The following is a 21,584-nucleotide window of genomic DNA, read 5'->3' as shown; positions in this document are numbered from 1 at the left end:
TTCCTTGAGAACCTTATTAGATGTCCTTGGAATCCTAGAATTTAAAGTATATTAAACTGTCTGACTTGCACTGAATAAATTTCACCGAAACATTTGTGACCTTGAAATGATGACCTTTGTGAAAGCTTTCTTTTGCTGAATTTATACAAGAAATGTTAATGAGAAATGGAGAAACAAAGAGAAAGGTTTCATGAAGGAAATCTTTTATTTTCAGAGGTTTGCAACAGGTACTTTTACATAGACCCTATTCTTAGGGGTAATTTCTCCTAGAAAGCCCATCTGGAAAGTTCTATCTTTTTTTCTTTGAATACTGCAGGAATTATTGCATTTGCTGCCTTTCTGGTGGTATTTCAGTATTTCCAAATCCACCCTGTGCCAAAAGAAAGAATTATAGAGAGTTGCGAAATCAAAACAGAAAGTCAGCTCTATTCTTTTTCATATTAAACTAATAAGGTCTGGGTCTTGGTCAAAGGTTTTGGTGGAAGAATTCAAGAGAGTTCCTTCTTTCAGTTAACATGGCTCAAATTTACTGAGACACAATCTTGACATAAACCTGAAAATAATAATCATTTTTTCAGTTCTCTCCCACCTCTATTTGCAGCACTGTCAGATCCACCAAATGTGCCATTATCATCTCATTGGACTTTGTTATTTTTTCATAAATCCCTCTTTGTTTCACAGTTGTTACTGCTAATCCAGACACTCAGTAATCTAGTTTATGAGCTATCTTTAGTAAGATTAGCAAGGTTTAATACTTGGAGGAATGACTTTACTGTGAAATGCTGACATCTGCCAACATAATCCAGACAGCATCATAATGATATTTGGTGCAGTTAGTAGTCAAATGTTGTAAACACAAGTTAGAAGGCATTATATAGTAGTTTCTAAGTGACAAAAGAACAGTATTCTTGGAATGAGTTTAAATCTTGGTCCAAGCATGTTTTATGCAAATATCCAGGTGACAATTTCCAAGAAATTTCAGAAAATAATATTCAACAAATTAACTGAGCTTAGTTAAAACACTCTAGACCTGAAGTATTTACATGAGTTAAATGTAACATCTCACCAATCATTGATGCAGCTACCACAAAGCCAAACAATTCATCACATAATTGAGAGCAGTGGTTTTTCAGATTTTTTTTCTATTTTTCTGAAATTTTTTTCTATATTCCTTCTTCCCTTAAGAAACAAGGGTACCCAGAAAGCAAACACTGATTCTACCCACCTTTCCTCAGTGTGTAACCCAGCTTGTACAAGCAATTTAATTTATTTCAATTTATGTCAACGCAAGGGCTGATCTTATGCATACAGGTAAGATTTCACAGACAAGTGAGGGTAATAAAGATCTGAACACAGCAAACCCTGCTTGTGAAGCCCACTTTTGGACAAAAATCCCTTGGAAAAGGATGGCAGGATGAGCCAAAAGCACAATGAGCTGTAGTACATGTTGAACTGTTACCAGCAGTAAACACTCAGCTCCCTTTAGCTGACCATGAACTGATAAGAGCTAATAGTGATCCACTGTCTGAGAAGAAACAGAAAACATCCACCAGAGTGAACTCTGACTTCTGTGCTTCCCTGCAGTATCAAGGAATAGGAATGTAACCCCACAGCTTCTAATTTTGCACTCTTGGTGAAGGTGTACTATTGATAATAGTTATGATAATGGTGAAAAATGGTTTATTACCTAAAGATCCTGATAAGCTTCTTTGTGAATTAAGGGATTAAGAAGACATTCCAGGGAAAACATTCACTTTATTTTTGACATTCATTGCATCTTAAGGCTTTGTTCTCTTCCAGACATCTGGAATTTCACGTTTCTTAATGATTTTCCAAAATGTTGGTGCTTCAGTATTTTGGGTGCTCTGGGCTTTTTTTCCTGTTCTGTTTGTCTCTAAAGGATACAGCTGTCTCAAGCAGAAATAGCAATGCTGCCTCTGAAATTGAAAGCTGGCTACTTATGTCAGCACAGCACTCCTCACAAGTTAATTCATATTCAGGTGTGGATCTTGTTTATGCATTTGTAAATTTGTGGTTCCTTTTGTACTGAAATAATAATAAAATAAACCAAGCCTGAGAATTCCATGAAGTGTCCTGTCTCTGATTACAAATGAAGTTATTCCGTGCCTCTGCTACCCCTCAAACTAGCAGTAAATCTGTATAATTTTCAGAAATTAACTGCAATTTCTTAGAAACCATACAGCTAGAGCCCTATTTCTGAAGACATAGACAAGTGATACAGACTTCCAATCACATGATTAGCAATAATAGTGATAGTGATGCTTAAGATGCTATCATCTTCAAAGTTAGATCAAGGCCAGAGATATTTAGACACCCGCATGTTTGAGAATGCGAATTTTTTTTAAAAGGGTTGAAGCACATTGTATGAGGAAGCCACCTGAATCCCATTCAAGAGGATTTAGGGCAGACCTTACAAATGACTGCAGAAGGATGTAGCTACTATAATGTTCAGCCTAAATCTTAGATGTCTAGAACCATTAATAATTCCTACTTGAAACCTACAATTCCTGTTTTTGACCTAAGTTCAAAACACATCATATTAGTATAAAAGTGTAAACAATAGCTAGGGAATACCTAGGCTGTTTTTCATAGACACTGATATAAAGAAAACTGAAATGACTAAGCTAGAAAACAGATAGCATCTAGATCTCCAAATGCTTTAGTTTTGAACGTGTTTAATTTTGCACCATAACATGCATGTGTTTAATTTTGCAAAATAACAATTCTACTTGAACATATATTGTCCCGTGCTGAAACTTACAGGATGACCTTGAGTATTATTCTAAAACTTATTTCCAGGAAAATCAGTATATTGCTTGGTTTCCTTTCTGCTGTTACTTATAAACTCTGCAAAGATTTTTTATTTTTAAATAATCTCAGGTACAATGACAGTGATAACAAATCCAGGGCTCTGAAAAATTCACACAAACGTATACACTCACACATAAAAAGCTTCCCATCATATTTGAATAGAAATTGGACCAAATATCACATTCTTGGTTAACTGCATAATTTGTATGAAGGGGAGTAATACAACTGATTGCTAAATGCTGACTTCACTGTAGATATATAGATGGCTGAATGAGCATTTCGCTTGGGTTTTTTTTGTTCATTTGTTTGTTTTCTTAAGGGAAGTGGTTCAAGTCTGAGCAGATCAACACTTTCCTAATCAAAACTAAGCCTCTACACCATGGGATTGTGCTCAGAGTGGTTATAGATTATGGATGGGTACTCTCCACTCAATAGAGAATAGATGGAAGAAAGATAGGCTGAAAAAAAAAACCAGAACAATAACAAAAAAAATTTCATGTACTTCACACTACCAAAAGTTATTCTGTGTGACTTAAATGTATCTAAGAATGGGATGGAAAAGTAAAAATCATTAATGCTATCATTAATATTTTTAATTGCCTCAGCATTTATCAGAAAACTATCAAAATTTTAGATAATGCTCAAGAACAGACAAGACAGAACTGAGATAAACCTTTAAAAAACCAGTCTGTAACTGCCCTTCCCCCAGGAACCAAAGTGAATCTCATGAGAAATGCCTTCCAAATGTAATACTGAATCTCACCTGGAAGGATGCCATGTATATACTCTGGCATATTTAAGGGCAAAACACATTTCAAAAGGAGATGCTCAGTGCAATCAGAAAAGAGAAGGTACTGGCAAAGCAATTTACTACAAATGGATATGCTGGAAAAGATGCTATATCAGGAGCTCACAGAGGGAACGCAATATTGGTGCCTGATATTTAGCAAGCAGAACAAGTTACCAGCATGTCAGGAGTTTTGGGTACCATTCCACTATTACTGAGCGGTTGGGCTAAACAGTGAGGTTGAACTTCTTTTGCGTAACCATTTCTGTAAGGTGCTTAAGTTTCTGCCAAGGCTAGCTTCAGATAACTTAGATCTGATTTTCACAAGGGAACATTTGTATATCCCTTGTCTTTTGACCAGGGCTTTCAGTACTTCTGGACAAAGAAATCCACAATTAGAAGTTCCCTCCCACCTATGAAAAAAAGACATAAACAGCATCTTCATATCTGAGAGGCTGATGAAGGACTTCCCTAATGCTGTAGGGCATTTTGAAGTGCCTGATTGAATGGTAGCACAGAAGGGCTGAGTAGAGTTAAAGTCAGTGCAAACATCTCTCATGTTGATGTAACAAGTGATAAAAACTAAAACAACGGTCACTAACAGCAGTTTCAGTGTGATAAGATGGGGTTTTTTTCATGATGTAAAACTGACTCATCTTGTACCTTGCCACAATAGCTGTTTCCTGGCAGGAGTACAGATAGCAAAGGTATTTTTTTACGTGCACTGCCCCAGAGACAATTCCTTCTGGAAGGAAATCATCATTCACTATCCAGTTCTCAGACGGCCTCATCAGCCCGGCTCTAACACACAGCAATTAGATCATCTGAAGTACCATGAGATGCAATGGGTTCTTAAAGACACTCTAAGAAACTTGTCATTTCCACATGGAAACTAGTCAGCCTTGGAGCACTCTTTTGGGAACTGCCATTTCAGAGTCTGTGCCTCACACGGGAAGTTTGCCTGCTCTGAATTCCCCTGGAGAAAGAGCATTCAAGTCCTGTAGAGCAGGATGACAATTTAGTGGCAACATATGGCAATATTATCTAATAGTGACATTTTCCAGGTACAGATACAATTTTCCTAACTTCATTGATTTCAGTAGTTGTGATATATGCAAATGAGGACAAAAATTAGTACTGGAGTGAACGTCATTGTATGAAATGCATAATACAATGTATACAGAGCACAGCGAGAGGAGAAATCACGCATTCTTATCCTAGTACTACACCATTAAATGCAAATGTATTTTCTGTTACCAGAGCAGATGTCATTTTGCATTTCAGTTCAGAAGCAGAATACAGCCAAGGGGGTCACTGTATTCCCACTTTCTAATAGAAATTTCAGATTTGTTCTGTCTTACCTCATTGTTTTTTCTTATTCTGAACTAAGCAGTCTTGTTCTTCATGCAAGAGATGCATACTATTCAGAGAGTATGGGAGTCAAAATGTAGTCACTGGACACTGGAAAACGATGTGACACAGTCGTAATTAAACTAGGAGAACTCTGTGGAAGTGACATAGATGCCTCTATATATGCATATGTGGGTAATGTAAGGTGATGTAACCAGTGCTGGCTGAGAAGCTATGTTCACAGTGATCACAATTTAGTAGATTACATAAAATTGTTTCACTACAAATACGTTCCTGAGTCCTTTCTGAGCTTTTAAAGCTGTAATCTTTATTCAAACAAAAAGCATCACTTGATAATCCTAATAAGGCTAAATAATTGAGATTATTAGGAAAAATAACCCCAAACCAACAACACTAAATGGCATAGGTCCTAAGTAATTTAAGCAGAGACTATATTTTGCTAAACTTTCCACATATATTTTCTCTTTGTACAATGGTAATTTCCTCATTTTCCTTTAAGTAGCAAATGTTCCCTTGAAATAATATGTGCTTTGTTATTGTCTTGTCTGCATCGTCTTGACAATTCTTTTTGTCTTATGGCATTTATGTGTAGAAAGTACACATTGGCCTCTGTTACTGATTAGCTTTTTCATGTTTAAGCTAGGGAATATATTATTCATATTTCTGCCAGAAATTCTACAGTGTGATTTTACATATTTTGAGCTTAACTCCAAAATCCTAAATGCATTAAGATCTGACAAAGTCCACACACTGTTACTCAAATTCATGATGCTCTAAGGATGAGTTAAGGCTCCTTGCACCTCCTGGGATAACATGTGAAGTTCTTCTGTTTTAAAGCATCAATAAGAATGCAATCAAATTAATGGCTTGAATAATAATGTGGCCTTTAGTTAGTTTTTTCTATCAGAAATAGAAGAATCTGTATTTCAATATTTCATCTTAAATGAAAATGAAATTTTAGTTGGTAATATAAGAAAAAAAAAAAGGAAGAAAAAGCCCTATATCACCAAGAAAGAGCTCACATTTATGACATTACACTAGGAGAAAAATAGCCAATTTTTATAGCGTTCCTGGCTTGTGAATGTGTTTGAATTAGAGTAAATGTGACTGTGACATGTAACTTCAGTGAAATACAGCATATTAGGAATGTCACAGCAAGGAGGAGGCTTGATGATATTTACAGTTAAACAAAGCCAGCCGTGTTTTTCACTTACAGAGAACAAAAATGATTTTCAAGTTTGCTTTTGTTTCTTAAAAGCCTGCCAAATGTCAAAGGCATTGGAAAAAAGTGCTGAAAATTTCAATGATTTTTAAATGAAAGCCATTTAAGTGGCACGTAGGCAAGGCTGCTGTTTGTTCTGCTCTGTTTTATGAACAGATGGGAGGGGGACTCTTCTAGAAGGACACCAGAAGTTGTGCAGCAGATGAATGCTATATCCAAAGTTTTCACTTATCCCGAACATGAAGGGTTTACCTTTGGCCATGTCACAAGCCCTGTAGAATAAAACTACCTATAGAAGAATATTTCCTCATGGGAAATTGTGAGATGAACTGTAATACCAAAATATATGCTTTAGATTCTGGCTTCTTTTTTGCATCAAAAAGGAAGTCAGTATTTAAGCAATTCTACAGATTTTCCCCAGTTGGTGAAAGGTTCTCCCCAGGCTATGGTAAAAGAAAGAAGGGAAAGAGATTTTTTTAGTGCACCTAATCCAATACATTTTCACAACAGAGGGTCTAGTATGCAATCAAAGACCGTTATCTGTTAGTCAGTTTAGATTTCCAATCTTTGCAATATTTGAAGCATTTACAATCACAGCTCTGTTATTAGGCAGAGAAGCGTATTGATCTTGCTTTGATGATGTGGAACTGAGGCACAGAGCAGATCAGAAGCAGGTTTTCAAAGACATTGGGGTTCCCAAAATGCACTGAAGGTCTTCAAGATTTTGAAAAGGGTATTTAGACATAAATATTGTCAGGTCTGTGCTGCTTTGGACTCTTGATGCCTACAAACTTTTCACAATCCCACATTGTGCCCAACAGTGCTTTTGCATTGCATTCATCACTTCAAGGACTCATGAAGGGTATGGGTACAGTAGTATTTGGGACAAGTTAGTTTCCAATGTAGATATACTGTATCTATTGTCAAAGTTTAAGCATAATTTAGTTTAGCTGCTTTTAAGAATTCAGAATTGTGTATCTATCTCCTGCTCAGGTATGTATAATTCCAATGACTGGTATATTTATTGGGTTTTTCTGGTAGTTCAATATGTTCCATTTTTATGGAAGAACACTGAAAATTGTGTAGTTCCTGTAAGACTGTTTATAGTCCCAGGAGCAATGAATATACAAGGTTTTGGGGGTTTGTGTTTTGGTTTTTTTTTTTCTTTTTCCTAAGTGACTGCAAATGAAGATTTATCAGAAGCCGTTTGTTTTTACCAGAATTTTATATAATCCATTTGCAATTTGGGATATAAAATATTTTCTCACATCTCTAATAATAATTAGCTTGGCACTCAAGGCAATAAAACAAAATCATTTAGATAATTGGAAGCAGCTAAGTAACCAATTATTTGAAGAACTCTTTGTGGCTTAAGGAGAACAAATAAGAAAGTACTCCCAAAGTGAATATTCAATGCACAGTCTCTGCAAATGTTTCACATGCAGACAGTATTATGGATGCGTCACTTGCAGTCACTTGTAGTACGTTAAGTCATTTCACATCCGAAGATGATGTAGTGAAACAGAGTGTGCTCCTGCAATGCCATGAGAAGAATGCAGAGCAAATATCTGAAACACCTGTGAATGCCCCTTCCGGATTTTGAGTCCTATTGTGACATTATGCTGAATCCTGAATTGCACTACCCTCCAAAATTGTTAGGGGATGCAAGATTCCCCTAAATCCCCTGCTTTACTAGCCTCCACTACCATTACAAAGGCAAATTGTTATTCTTTCTGCTATGTCTCTCTTCAGGTTGACTTGATCTCACTGAATAAGGTGTAAACAGGTAGAAAAACATGCAATGACCATTTACTGAATGCTGTTTGGTAAGGTAGTAATGGGGATTGTTAACCACTTATCATGACTCGTAGGCTGTGCCTCAATGAAGCCCATAAATTGTACTTTTCTGAGAACATCCAGTCCTAAATTACACAAATAGTTACTCTTATATGATCTGCCAACAGCCAAGCACTCTGGTCAGTAAAATACTGGAATTCATTTTGTGTAGCTTGGCACTCTTCACAGTGATCTTTCTTTCTTTCCTCCTTGGCAAAGTTCTCTTCTTGGGGTGATCAACAATAACAACAACAACAACAAAAGCATTATGATCTTACTGCAAAGGTAGGAGTTTAGCTTCCTGCCGCAGGGTAGTGTCAATTGTCAGCATCTTGTTTGGTTTGTTTAGCTGGCTTTTATTCTGTGACATTTAGAGATTATGTGTTTTCCTTTTCCTCCTCCTTGTTGCTGGAGCCATCTGTGGGCCTTTACACAGACACATCCATTAGGAATATTAGATAGACAAAGCTAATGTGCACTGGAGTAAAAATGACAAACTCTTTTTCTTAATTAATGCTATCACTGCTGCTCGAGTGAGGATTGCAAGGTTCTGAAGTACGTTGGAAATGAATTTGTTCTTACATTTCTGTGAAAATTTTTCTACTACATTTAGACTTTTCTTTAAGTTAAACAGTGGAGTGTCCTAGGATCTTGGTCCCCTGAAACCACATCTCCACTTGTGCATTAAGCAGTGGCTGGGACCAATCCTGGGTGCTGGACCTCAGCTGTCTGCACTGTTTGACCATAAGGAGCATCCCTGCTGTGCTGTCAATCTGCCCAATTAGCGCTCCGCCAAATGATCCCCAGGCCCTCCCTGCTCAGGACCTTGCATGGGCCCCTCGTGATCAATAAATGGTTTGCATGCGATTCCTCAGTTCTGGAGGCTAAGAGAACTTACTAGTATGACTCTGACCATCCTGTTGAGGGATGTGTTAGAGGAACTGTTGTTTCATTCAGTTTATGTCCTGGGCTTTCTGTCTGTGCAAGCTATAATCCAAGAGGATTCCAACCCAGACACTGAAAACTGACCCCAATATAAACTCAAGACCCAGCTGGGACAGACACCCAGAGCTCTGACCTGGGCATACTTCACAGCTGCAAATGATCTAGGTGTGACTGAAAGAAGGAGTATGAACATTGAACACATGGACCTCACACACCATATTGGCAAGAAAACTAAAATGTTAAAACACTTACATGAAGAGCAGAGTTGGGCAAGTGGTTAAACTCTGCCCCTATTTCACCTTTATGCATCAGTATTGTCAGTATGAAGGAATGGAATTGCCTGCATCATGTGGTTACTGCATCTCATCTTTACTATTCACAGCTATCAGAGAAACTGAGAATATCTTTTCACAATCAAATTTTCCTGAACATTTTCCGTCCTCTTACCTGCCACTTCCTTATCATTCCAGCCAAGCTAAGTCTTAAAATACTGTCTTTATATTCCAGGATTTTTCTTTCGTTCTTCATTTCTTGCATATGAGGTCTGCTTTCCTCATGTGTATTTTGTCAGATCTTAAAAAAGTAAGTTTGGAATGTATGTATCATCAGGTCTCTTGATCAGCTATCAGGGAGGTAGGCAAGTTTTGTGACATTTTGACTTGCTTTTAGCTGTGTGGTCCAGGCTGATTTCTATGTTTACTCTAGTCCTAATTTCATTGGTTATAGATTTTTTCATCTTAACTTTTTTCTACATTGGAGTATAAATACTTTTGCTGTATTTGTGCTAAATATTTAAAATTATTCTAGAAACCAGAACTCGGGGATTTCAACCTTCAGAAGGTCTGAACATTTCAATTCAGACACATACAGCTTTCTGAATCTCTGTTCCCTTGCAGGGACTTTTGTAATTTGAATATATACAAATATCAAAGTTTAAAGTAATTTGGTCATTGAATTTCATTTTACTTTGTGAAGACTTTCCATGCTCTTATGCTGCATAAGCATATTCATTTATAATACTTAGTTTTAAAATCTCTCTCATGTCTACTTATTGCTTATTACATAAAATTAGAATTAGGTAGTATCTGGGCAAATACATCTAGAAAAGCACATTAATCAAAACTGGAAGATTATTGTTTGAATTGCATTAGCTGCTGGAAACTTCAGCCATAAATCAGAGCAAATTTCTTCTAGGCACACAGACTAATGGTGAGAAGATTTTAGGATTCTTTTGTACTAGTGGAAGATGTAAGTTGTAATGATCTGTTTAGAGTCTGCTAAAAGAAAAAGAATTAAAATATTTCAGTTGTAATTATATCAAACACATAATTTGGCTCAGCTCAAAATTAATCCACACCACCATAAAAATGGCATTAAGGTGTCATATACTCTTAGTAATACCTCTTTGCTGAGATCTCTCACTAACCAGTGTGCTTCATAGCATGCTATGATCCCTGTCTTCTGGCTCAAATGCTGAAGTGTACAATGATTAAAACACAGCAGAAAAACCTAGTCCTCGTTAAAGACATTAGTGCAAATCATCCAAACTACAAGGCTTTGTAGTGGTTCAGAAGACATTACAGCTATGTCCATGCTAGCAAACTAGTGTAGAAAGAAGCTATATGATTGAGAAAACTATTTGATTTTGAATTGCTATGTGATTGCCATGGAGAGAAAATCAATTACTATGCTCTGAAAGTTGTTTTAAACTCTTCATTAAATATATATATATATACACACACACACATGCCTTTGTGTCACTTGAATTTGTCTAGTTTCAGCTTCCACTAATTGGATCATTATCCACTTGTTCATTAACTGAACAACACTCCGCTGTCAACACTTTGCTCCATAAATATATATGTATATTCAGTCTGTGAACAAGTCACTCTTAACCTTCTTTTGCTAAGATAAAATAGATTAACCTCTTCACATACCTTTATATAGGTTTTAAGTCCTTTAATCATTACTGCGGATATTCTCTGAACCATTTCTTATTCATAAATACCTTTCTTGAAGCACATATACCAATTCTAGGCTTACTATTCCTGAATCACTAGCATTAGTTATGTTAGTCAGTCATAAAGTACTGCTACTATTAGTATTGTCTCATTTTCATATGCAAGAATCTTAGTCCTTTTAGCTATCACACTGAGTCTGGCAGTCTTAGCAGATGATTGATCACTCATCTCAATCAGACACCTCTCTGTATGTTTTTGATCTATTCAAATTGGACCACTTCCAAATAATTTTGGGGCGCAGTTCAGGTGCTGAGTATGGGCAAGAGGCCATCTTAAATAGGCTTTTCTCATCTGGAAAACATATTTCGAAGACTAGGAGTTTTTATTATGTGTATGAAGACAATTTTCTATCCTGACACTTGAATCCTTTTCAGAATACCTGCTTCTTCAGGATTCTTGCTTGTTTCTAGATGCATGATTTTTTCAATATTAAAACTCACTTTTTTTATCTGTGGTGGTGGTGTTGACCAATCTAGATTGCCTAGCATCATTAGATGGGTAAGCTGTCTTCATGTTCACTTAACACTCTTCCAGCTTGCTGACATTTGCAGAGTTTACTGGAGATCATTTTATGCTTTCTAGATCATTGACAAAATAGCATGGGATGAACAATCAAATTCTGGGAGAATTTTTCAGAAACATCCACTCACTGATGATTAGTCATTTGCAATTTGATATAAAGATCTCTTAATTAACAGGGTTTAATCTATTTAATGTGTTGATAGCATATTGTTTAAGTTTTTTAATCAAAAGGGCATGTGATGTGAAATCAGAAATCTAATCATATTACATGAACACTATTATCTTTATCAGCTAAATATTTAATCTCATCAAAAAAGATATTAAGTTACTTTGACATGATTCATTTTCCTGAACCCGTGTTGATTGGCATCAATTATATTTTCTTTCTTTAATTCTTTGTTAATTAAGTTCCATAAATCAAGTTCTGTATCAGCCACTCTACTACTACTCACTAAAAGACTGTTTCTACCCCTTTCGGATGACTTGAAAGAATGAAGCATAATCAAAGCTAGTGAATGATATAAGAAAGAATAAGAAAACGGTACATGCTTGTTTCTTCGCAAACACTGTAACTATAAGCAGTGACCTGAAAATCAGCATTTCCCCAGATTTAAATGGCAAAATAACCTCATCATTACCACAAACAATCACTAAGCATGAATTTAATCAAAATGAAGGGCTTTTAAAAGTGTAAGACTACACCAAAACTTGTGACAATGAGGACAGTTCTTACTCAGAAATACTCACTGCATTTATATTGTTATTCAAGTATAATTTATTATCAACTAAGTAGGAAATCACTGATACTTAAGTACAATTTTGGGCAAAGACATTTTTATCTGTAGAATAAAATTACATAGCCTTGTTTTTTCCTGAACATCATATCATGTTTAATCACCAAATATTCAGTTTATATTATTTTTAAAAATTGTTTTCTTAGTTTTACATTCAGAAATCTAGATAAACCAATTTAGAAAAAAGATAAATTTGTTGATAAGTTCCTATGGAAAGATTTCCTGATATTTTGCAGCAATTCTGTTATTTCAACAGAGACCAGCCGTTCCATTTCTTAATTAGGCTTAGTTTAATTTCAGGGTTTTTTTGTGAAAGACTGGACAAAGGCAAAATTCCATTCCTTTGGGCAAAGAAGTGGATAAAATAAGCATGGATATCAAACGCCACTACAAATGCAACTTTACAGATGATCAAATGTCGACCTGACATCACAAATAATGATAGAGAAATGCTAATTAATGGTGGAGAAAATGTTAAGGCTGGTAGAAACAACACTGTCAAATGATAAATTCAATATTTTACACACTGTGTTCTCATTTATTACTTTTATGAAAAGTAGAATTTGATTAATGAAAGTTGTCTTCTCTTTAAATTTTGACATGTCATTATGCTTTAGGACTTCACATCTGAACTGTAAAATAAGATTCCCTAGACCTGATTCACAAATCATCCAAGTATGAATGAAGAATATATATATACTTTCCAAACACAGTCTGGCTTGAAGTACAAGTTTAGGTTTTTTGTATTAAATAAGACAAAAGAGAGAGATTTGATCTTATTTTGCTGTTTGCATTGCTTCCTGGAAAACCTGCTTTCAAAAATGCAGAGAAAACAGGACTGTATCCTGCTGAAGAATTCAGATATGTGCAGTGTCAGTATTGGAATCATGGTGATTTCACTCACAAAGTTGTCTGTTCAAACCCCTTCAAAATACCCACACCTTTAAATCTCAAAGGATTAGAATTTAGTGCATTCAGCTTTCAAAATTCAGAGCAGTAGCTGCCTAATAAAAGTCCCCTGCCATTGATGCAAATCCTTCCATAGACTTCAAAGGATTTTGGAGTAAGTCCTAACATTACAGATGGTGGATAATTCTTAGTAAATGGCACATCAGACACAAGTGGACACTTTCTCCCTGCAGGAAACGTAAATAAGGCCATTCGAATCTAAAATTGTTAATGCTGTAATGATTTCTGAATACTTGATTGTGATTTTTTTATGACATCAAAAGGAAATCTAGTCAAAATATATTAACTATGGGCTTACTCCTTTTCCAATGTACTCAGTAAGACACACATGCCCCTATTATCCATAGGGTAATAAGAGATGGCTTTATTAGCCCTTTAAATAATATAACATAGATAGTTGATAGCACCTTCCCCTGGTGGTTTGGAATCATTGTATGAAAGCCCTGATATCACCTTTGAGATTCACTGAACCTCACAAAAGCCTGAAAACTTGAAAGCCTTGAACTCATAAATAGTCACTTTCCAGTGACTGCCTCCACTTGCATACTCTGAGTAGCCAGTTAATTGATTAGTGATCATAATTTCTTGATTCTGTGAGAAAGCTGTGAATCACTTGACCTCAGCAATATTAATCAGTGAGTTTGATTCTCTAGAGAGAGGTTAAAGGGGTGTAACCAAAATTAAAGCAAGGTGGAGGTTTTAATATAACAGAGGCAATGTTTTCTAACTCAAGCTTCCCTGAACTGATTTAATGTATCTCAAAAATAGAGGAGAGAGTGTGAGGGAAATGACAAAAGAGCTGATTAGCAGTGTTTCTTATAATACATACACTTGAGTCCTTCAGTGGGACTCCTCTGAAAAGGCTCTAAAAAGAAAGACAAGTATATAACCTACTGTAATTTGTTTTAGGTGTTCAGAGACATATTTCCCATATAGCCTATGGAGATAGTCAGAGATCTCCAGAGACTTACTGGGTGTCCTGAATTTGGTCAGAGTGAATTCCCTCCAAAATTATAGGCTGATAGAGATTGACACATGTAGTCTGATCTGACAATTTGAGAACTGATAGCATTTTTTTTTCTCTTTTAACAGCAGAAATGCAAAAATTAACCAGCTTCAATACTTTCCTGCCAAAAAGTACTAGAAGTATACCATAGTTATCCCATTACTCTTTTCCAAACAGTTATACTGTAGAAAGAAAGCAGGATTCTAAAACATGTTTGATCTTTCCAAGTTAGTAAATACTGTTTTAGATCTACTATCATTACTCTTTCCTCCAAAATGGTATTTTGAAATTTAAAGAGTCTTACAGACAAAAGATTGCCAGGTTGAGTGCAGAAAGGTATGAAAATGCAGTGTATTTTTCAGTCATTCCGAGAAGTAGTTGAAACCTGCTCGATCTTCACTTCAGTGTCAGGGATCAAAGAAGAATCATTTCAAATGCAATGAACTTTGAGCCGTTTCTTCAGGCAGGTGATCGATACTTCAGTGCGTACTAAATGTTAACATATTCCATTGTTAGGAATAGTACCAGAAACATAATTTTATTACAGGTTCTCCAGACTCACGCTACATTTAGAAAAAGAAAGCAAGCCTAAGGTGAGATTTATCTGGGTTTAAGTATAATAGAAATTTTAACAAGTGGGGAAATAAAAGTCCAAGTCTCAGGAAAGGTAGTACTGTCTATCAAGCAATGTGTTGTCATACTGCACATTTAAGACAAAGGAACTGTATGCAAAAGCAACTAGATTTCAGTTGCTTAGAAGTGATCAGAGATAGGGAGAGTATTAAACCAGATATTCTCTGACAGAGTGAAAGCTTAGGGTTTACTTTAAAGATTAGTATATTATTAACATTCTTATTTACAGGCAGAAACATACATATTAATTCTTAACTTGAAAGAAGAGAGAGTTTTAGGAATGGAACTTTGTAAGTAAGGGGATGTTTGACCTTGGCAACTCTGGAAAAGTTTTTATACAAAAGCTATAAAACAAGTTAGTTCCATTTCTGATTCTACTTTATGCTTGCAAGCATACACATTGGGCTTTTTCTATAATTTTTGGTAATAAAAATAATTTAAATGTTTATGGAAAACAAACTGTCACCTAGTGTCAAATTCAATAATCAAAATTACTTTTTTGCAGTGTCCTCTAGAGAGCAATGGGACTTTTTGTGTCTGATGTGTGTTTTTCTGCTGGTTTTACAGAAGGCAATAGACCACTTGACAAATTTCCATGTCATCATAACTCCTGCTTGGTATGTACTTGATCTAGCTAAAACTAACTGTGACAGCCATATAAGACATAAATTCTTGATTAGTACTGGAAAATGTATTGCAAACACTTTAGTGTATAAATTTCTTATTCTACAGCAATATTTTAAACTTGGATTTTTTTGCCATATCTGAACCTGTAAAATGTATGGGGAGCTATTATAAATTTTTCAAACCGCTAAAAATATTTAGCAAAACTTTGGGGGTTTTTCTACAATAATCTTTGGCTAAGTTGAATTTGCTCCTTTTTCATTGCTCAATTCTTATTTTCATGGGTTTGAGTCATAGCCTAATGTTGGTACAAAACCTGTTGTCTATTATCTGAGTTTTAAAAGGCCATGTTAATCATTCATTTTTCATCAATGATCAACTTTATTTTAATTTTCGAAGGAAAATAATTCACTTTGCTTACTGCAATTTACTAATATAAAATCTATCTTTTTCCACACAATTCATCCTCCTTCTTCCTCTTCTCTACAGTTTCTCTCACACTGTAACTCATACTGGAGGACTTATTTGCCAAAGGTGCAGGGGAAGGATTGAATGGCAGTTGATATGCCAGAAAGATGCTGGCATAGCGAGCAATGCAAGTCAGAACAGTGGTAAGATGTTTTTATTGTATTATTCTTTCTTTCCAGAATTTGCATTTCTCACAGCTGTGGTGGAGATGATCCCACATACTACATAGCAGCGAATGAATTCACATGATAAAAGTCACTGGAATCATGATAGAAAACTCCTAAATGGAAAACAAGGTTTTGCTGATATGCTAAATCTTTAGCTAAACTGATAAATGAAACATCACCATTGGAAGTTTTATGATAGTCTTCATTGTCCTTCAGTCTTGGCTCATCTGTTGGGAATCCAGGAAAAGATTCTACTGATAATGGACTAACAAAGAGAACACTGTGAAAAATAAACTGAGATCATGCAAATCACACCTGAAAGTCCACCAAACAACTATACAGTATTTCCATCGCGTCTTAAATTATATTGTTCTAAGTTGTCTGGATTCATAAAAATGCCTGTTATCTTTAAATTGAAGCATACTGTAAAAATAACATGCAAGATAAAAGCTCTTTAGTATATTTGTCATTCAAAAAAAAATACAGCTTAGACTGCACAGTAAATCAAAATATATTCCCAAATATTACTGTACTAGTCTGGTTGTTTTACCACTTCTTACCTTTCATGATGGCCTCTGATACATACTTTCATGTGAGCTGATCCAGTTGCTAAATTAAGAGAAAAGGAGATAAAATGTAGCTTTGAATAATAATAATCAGACTGCTTTACAGTGAGATTCTAAAGCAACATTTGAAAAATGAACAGGGTTCATTTTCTGCTAGAAAGTAAAAGAGCGGCAGACTATATTAAAAACTATTGACCTCTGTAAGGTGGTCAGATCTCTGATGTACAAATAACATAGCTTCTTACCATAGCATCTGTTTCCATCTCAAGAATAACCTTATTGGCTAAGAAATGTGCCACAGGTCAGCAAGAGGAAAAAGAAAAAGGTACTCGGACAAATAAAATTGAATTAAAAATAGATTTTAAAAGCTGCACAGGTTTTTAATTTACCTTAACATTTGCTCCTAATTTTCTAGGCTAACATTATCACACTTGCATTTATCTTGAGAATGTTCTGTCCAGTCTGTGAGCCACAAGCCTAATTCAGACAAATAGACTCAAAGAACACTCTAGGCTCAAAATACCCGTTTAACTGAAGCCACTCTAGTCATCATCACCATTCTCTAAATCACCATCATCATCTTCTAATTCCCTGTAGCTGTATGTATTTCTCCATTAAGAAAGTCTGTTTTGGATGTCAGTTGTAATTCTCTCAGTCAGTGCCTGTTTCAGTTGCATCGCAAGCAATCTCCAGCTTGCTCAAATGTGAGACTTCTTTTGTCACAGGATCTGGAAGACAGGTGAGATATTAACTGTTCCAAGTGGGAAGCGTTTTCTTGATGAGTAAGTTTTCTTCAAATCAAGGCATCATAAAGCTTGTGCAATGACAGTTACAATTTGTGTAGGCTGTGCTCCATGTAGAAACCTTTAGATGACGTGATATGGAAAAATGTGTGTTTGTAGTGAACTCAAGCCAGAGGCAGTGTGACCTAACACTGTGCTGAACCAAGTATGGAAAAAATATTCTCTTGTCTCTCTTCACACAGTTCTATCTCAAATAACCAGCTCCTTCTTGTTATCCAGCAAGCCGTTTTCCAGGAACGTGTTCCAGGTGTAATAAGCCACATGTCTTGCTATTGGGAATTGAAGGAAATTCAAAAGGACAAAAAGGAAAAAAAATGCTTAAAAATTGTCAATTCAAAACTCTTTGCATCTCAGGTTTGTGAGGTATATCCTCCCTCAATTTATACTCTGAAGTCAAGGCAGTTCTTGCCTCACTGGCTGAGGACTCTAATTCAATTTAATTTTCTCCAATGTTTTTCATAGCAATAGATACTGTAATTTAATGTAAACATAGAAAGTAAACCTTTCCACTCAAAAAGGAAGAGTGTCCCTCATGCCCAATGCAATAACAATTTAATGTCCATAAAATCACTTAGCTACACCTCCATGTGTGATTTGTCAGAACCTTCCACGCACAGATTAACTTCCTTTGGGGTTAAAATACTGAATGACAAGTAGTAAAAAATGCACAGAGGCATATCCTTCATTAAATCTGCTTGTTCAAGGCTATGTTAGATTAAAAACCAGTGAATTGTATGTTTATATTTCTGTTACTAATAGTTTAAGTTACTTATAAAATTTTTTAAAACTTTAAGAGCTAAATTCTGCTGCTCAGCCCCATCAGGATAAAAGCCATCTGTCTCCTATATACAGCATAATTTTGATCTTGGCTGGTGAATATCATACACATCTGAGAAGGTCTAGCTAACCATGTCTCATCTCTCTGGTAGGGGTCATTAGCATACACTTGAGGAAGGAGAGCAGAACGCTGCTGAAGCATTTTCCATTCTGCACCTTTGAGACCTGTTGAGTCACAGGTAGTGTAATTTCACCTAATATGCTCCACCCCCTTTTTTCCTGACAATTTTTGATTGATTTTCCAACCTACATAAATTTTGACATCAAAAAAGTCATGTGGAAATAAATTCCTCAGTTTAATCATATGTGTAAAAAGTATTGCCTTTTGGTTATTTTAAACCTGATACGTTTTATGCTTTGGTTCTTTACCTGGAGGCACATAAAAAGCACCCTGCTCACTTGTAGCTGTCTATGCACACAGTGAAAAAATGAGTTACCTCACATTAATATTGTGTCAGTACCATTAGTCCATGTTGCTTCAGTATTTTGTGATTTACTCTAAACCCACATGGTTTTCTTAAACAATACCTATTGAATTGCCATGAAGCATTCCTGGGTTATGTTATCTTCCTCTGCACTCCAAACCAAGTCTATGCCAATATTCCAGATTCCTTATTAAATATATTTTTACATTAGGCAGGATAAGAAGGGCCCTTAGAGTTTCATATATTAAGCAGGTGGCCTTAATTGACACAGCATGCTGTCTTCTTATGCTACACGGTAAGCTTAATATCTCACGCAATGTTTTAGTTTGCTCTTTGCAGCTATAATGTGTGAAATGTACATTCAGTTGGAGGATGGAAAGCTAACACGTGTGGAGATGAAAAGGGCAAGGTCCTCCTACAAATGTCTCATTTGGCAAAAGTGCCCTTTCTGCTGTTTTTGTAGCCCCTCCACCAAGCATGCTACATCCCAATCTGTACGAACAGAAGATCCAGCTCTTCCTGTGGAATTAAAACACTCATTCCGAGTTAATTGGAGGGGGTTTGTTTTCTTTGTTTGACAGGTTGATTTGGATAACTAAGCTGCAGGAATGTGAAATAACAACCCAGTCCCTCACACCGCAGCTATCAGGAAGAGTGACAGCATCGCTGAGGCTCGCAGGTGCTACGGAGTTTGCTCTCACAAATGTTTTCAATATTTGCTCTCTTCTCAGGGTACATTGCAGAAATTTTCTGCTCACTGCAGTCCTCTGAAACAGAAGTGATTTCCTTCCAAGTCCCGAAGCCAGTTAGATTTGAATCAAAACCTGAACTATGTAGATTAACCCTCTAGAGCCTTACAATACCACAAGCAATTGCTCTGGTTTGACAGCAACCTGCCCTCACCTTTTCAGCCCTCTTCCTCTGTTCACCCTTCCTGTAAAAGAAAAAGGCAGTGGAGTTGGCCTACTTGAACAGACTTGGCTAGCTTAGCATTTTTCTTCAAACGGACATCCTCATATGAGCACTTTAATCAACAAGCAGCTACAAGGGGAGCTGAGTCAACGCTGCTCATCACCTCACAGTTTCCCTTATGCCCATGAATGTTCTTAGCATTTACACTTATTCCATATGCTTACAGTAATAAGAAATACGTCTTTTACAGTGGTCAGTCTAATCCTTTTCTGCAATCTACTGCTGTAATGAAGTGCCATCACTTAAGGCTCTGATGTACTCTACACCTTTTCAAATTTAAAGAAACCTGGACAATAGGAGGGAGCCCTTTGCTCACAGCCTCAGTGAATTAGCAGGTTTCAAATAAAAAAAAAAAATTAGTTATTTACTTAACAGAATATACCATCCCTGAGGTGTGTCTAAAGCACATGTTGATTCCATCCTTTTCTTTAGCTATGCCACTTCCCCAGCACTATTCTTGCAGAACCAGCAGGAAGAAACTATAATGACTGGGTCAAATGCTGAAGAAATAGCTTATAGCCTTTTTTACTGAAATCGTGTGGTGCACAGACTCAGCATGATCAAAACCATTGAATTTTCTCTATGACTAACTGGTGTTTTCATTACTGCACTGCACTTCTGTAACAATGCTCTCCATCTCTTCCTTCATACATGCCAACTGTCCCATTTTCAGCTAGACAATTCTCATTTTTCTTATCTCTTTTTGGCTGTCACATACTTTATCGGTCTTGTCCGTTTTGTTTGCCCATGCACATTAATGCAGCTGAGGCAGAGGCAGTTAACGGCAATACTTCTTCCACAAGGATGCGACAGGCCTGTATTATTGGTGTATGCTACATTTGGAGCAAGCTGAGAGTTAAGCTGGGCACTGTTTAATCTGTTTAATTTGAAGGCACAGGGTGTGGCTAGCTGTTCAATCTTCTGGCTGTTAGCACTGCACTAAAGATAGCTTCAAAGCAAAGTAAAACCTCATGGCATACTCTGTGCACAGCCTTCGTGTAATATAAACTGAAAAGACCTGTTTATGTATTCATACAATGGTACTGCCTTGTTGTATAAAACATCAGAGCCCTTCTTAATATATGACATTCTGATGCATAAGTCTCAAGGAAATCAATCCCTTCAAGCACAAATGAGTACAATCATTTTAGGTGCCCCTTTTTCTTCTTTCACAAATAAATGCTGCATTAAATAGATTTTGGGGACAAAAATAAATGAGATGAGAGGCCTGAAGTACTGATCTCATCAGATGATACCTCTCAGCTCCACTCTTGATGCCAGCTTTTCAAGCGGCTAAACTAGAGTTCAGTACTTTTATGATCATCGCCTGTTAAACAAATAGCACACTAAGAGAGCTATGTAATTGCCTCTTTTTGAGAGAGTGAGACAAGTCCAGGTTTCCTGGCACAAACAGTCCCGTTGGGTTCCGTGGCATAAGTTTGTGACCCCCATACAATGACATGAGGATTTCTGATCTTGCTCTCTTTGTTATATTTCCTGCCAAGTGGAGAGATCTGACATGAATAACTAGCTTCAAGCTGTCCGTGTGAATTTTCTGTATGGAATAATAATAACAGTAATAACAGTAATATCAATATCAATATCAATAACAATAATAATAATAACAATAATATAGAGGACTCTGGTAACTCTGTTAAATAACCTGATAGGGCTTTCAGTGGCAGGCATCATAGCAAGAAGATGATTCACACAGCACACATGAATGCTTGTCATCCTCAGGGGCAAACTACAGAAAGTACTATTAATGATTCATAGGGTGGAGT

General features: G+C 36.2%; 1 long non-coding RNA gene across 1 annotated transcript; it reads right to left on the bottom strand.

Annotated features, from left to right (window-relative positions):
* Nucleotides 1-279: 279 nt before the first annotated feature.
* LOC128143177 (uncharacterized) lies at nucleotides 280-8,468 on the bottom strand. The gene is made up of 3 exons (XR_008235680.1): nucleotides 8,327-8,468; nucleotides 4,981-5,080; nucleotides 280-370 (listed from the first exon to the last, which is right to left on the bottom strand). It is a non-coding gene; the product is annotated as an uncharacterized LOC128143177 (long non-coding RNA).
* Between the last annotated feature and the right edge of the window lie 13,116 nt (nucleotides 8,469-21,584).

Source organism: Harpia harpyja, chromosome 1, assembly GCF_026419915.1.
Source record: "Harpia harpyja isolate bHarHar1 chromosome 1, bHarHar1 primary haplotype, whole genome shotgun sequence".
NCBI lineage: Eukaryota > Metazoa > Chordata > Aves > Accipitriformes > Accipitridae > Harpia > Harpia harpyja.
Note: the sequence above shows the minus strand (reverse complement) of the source record. Positions and strands in the feature narration are given on the sequence as shown.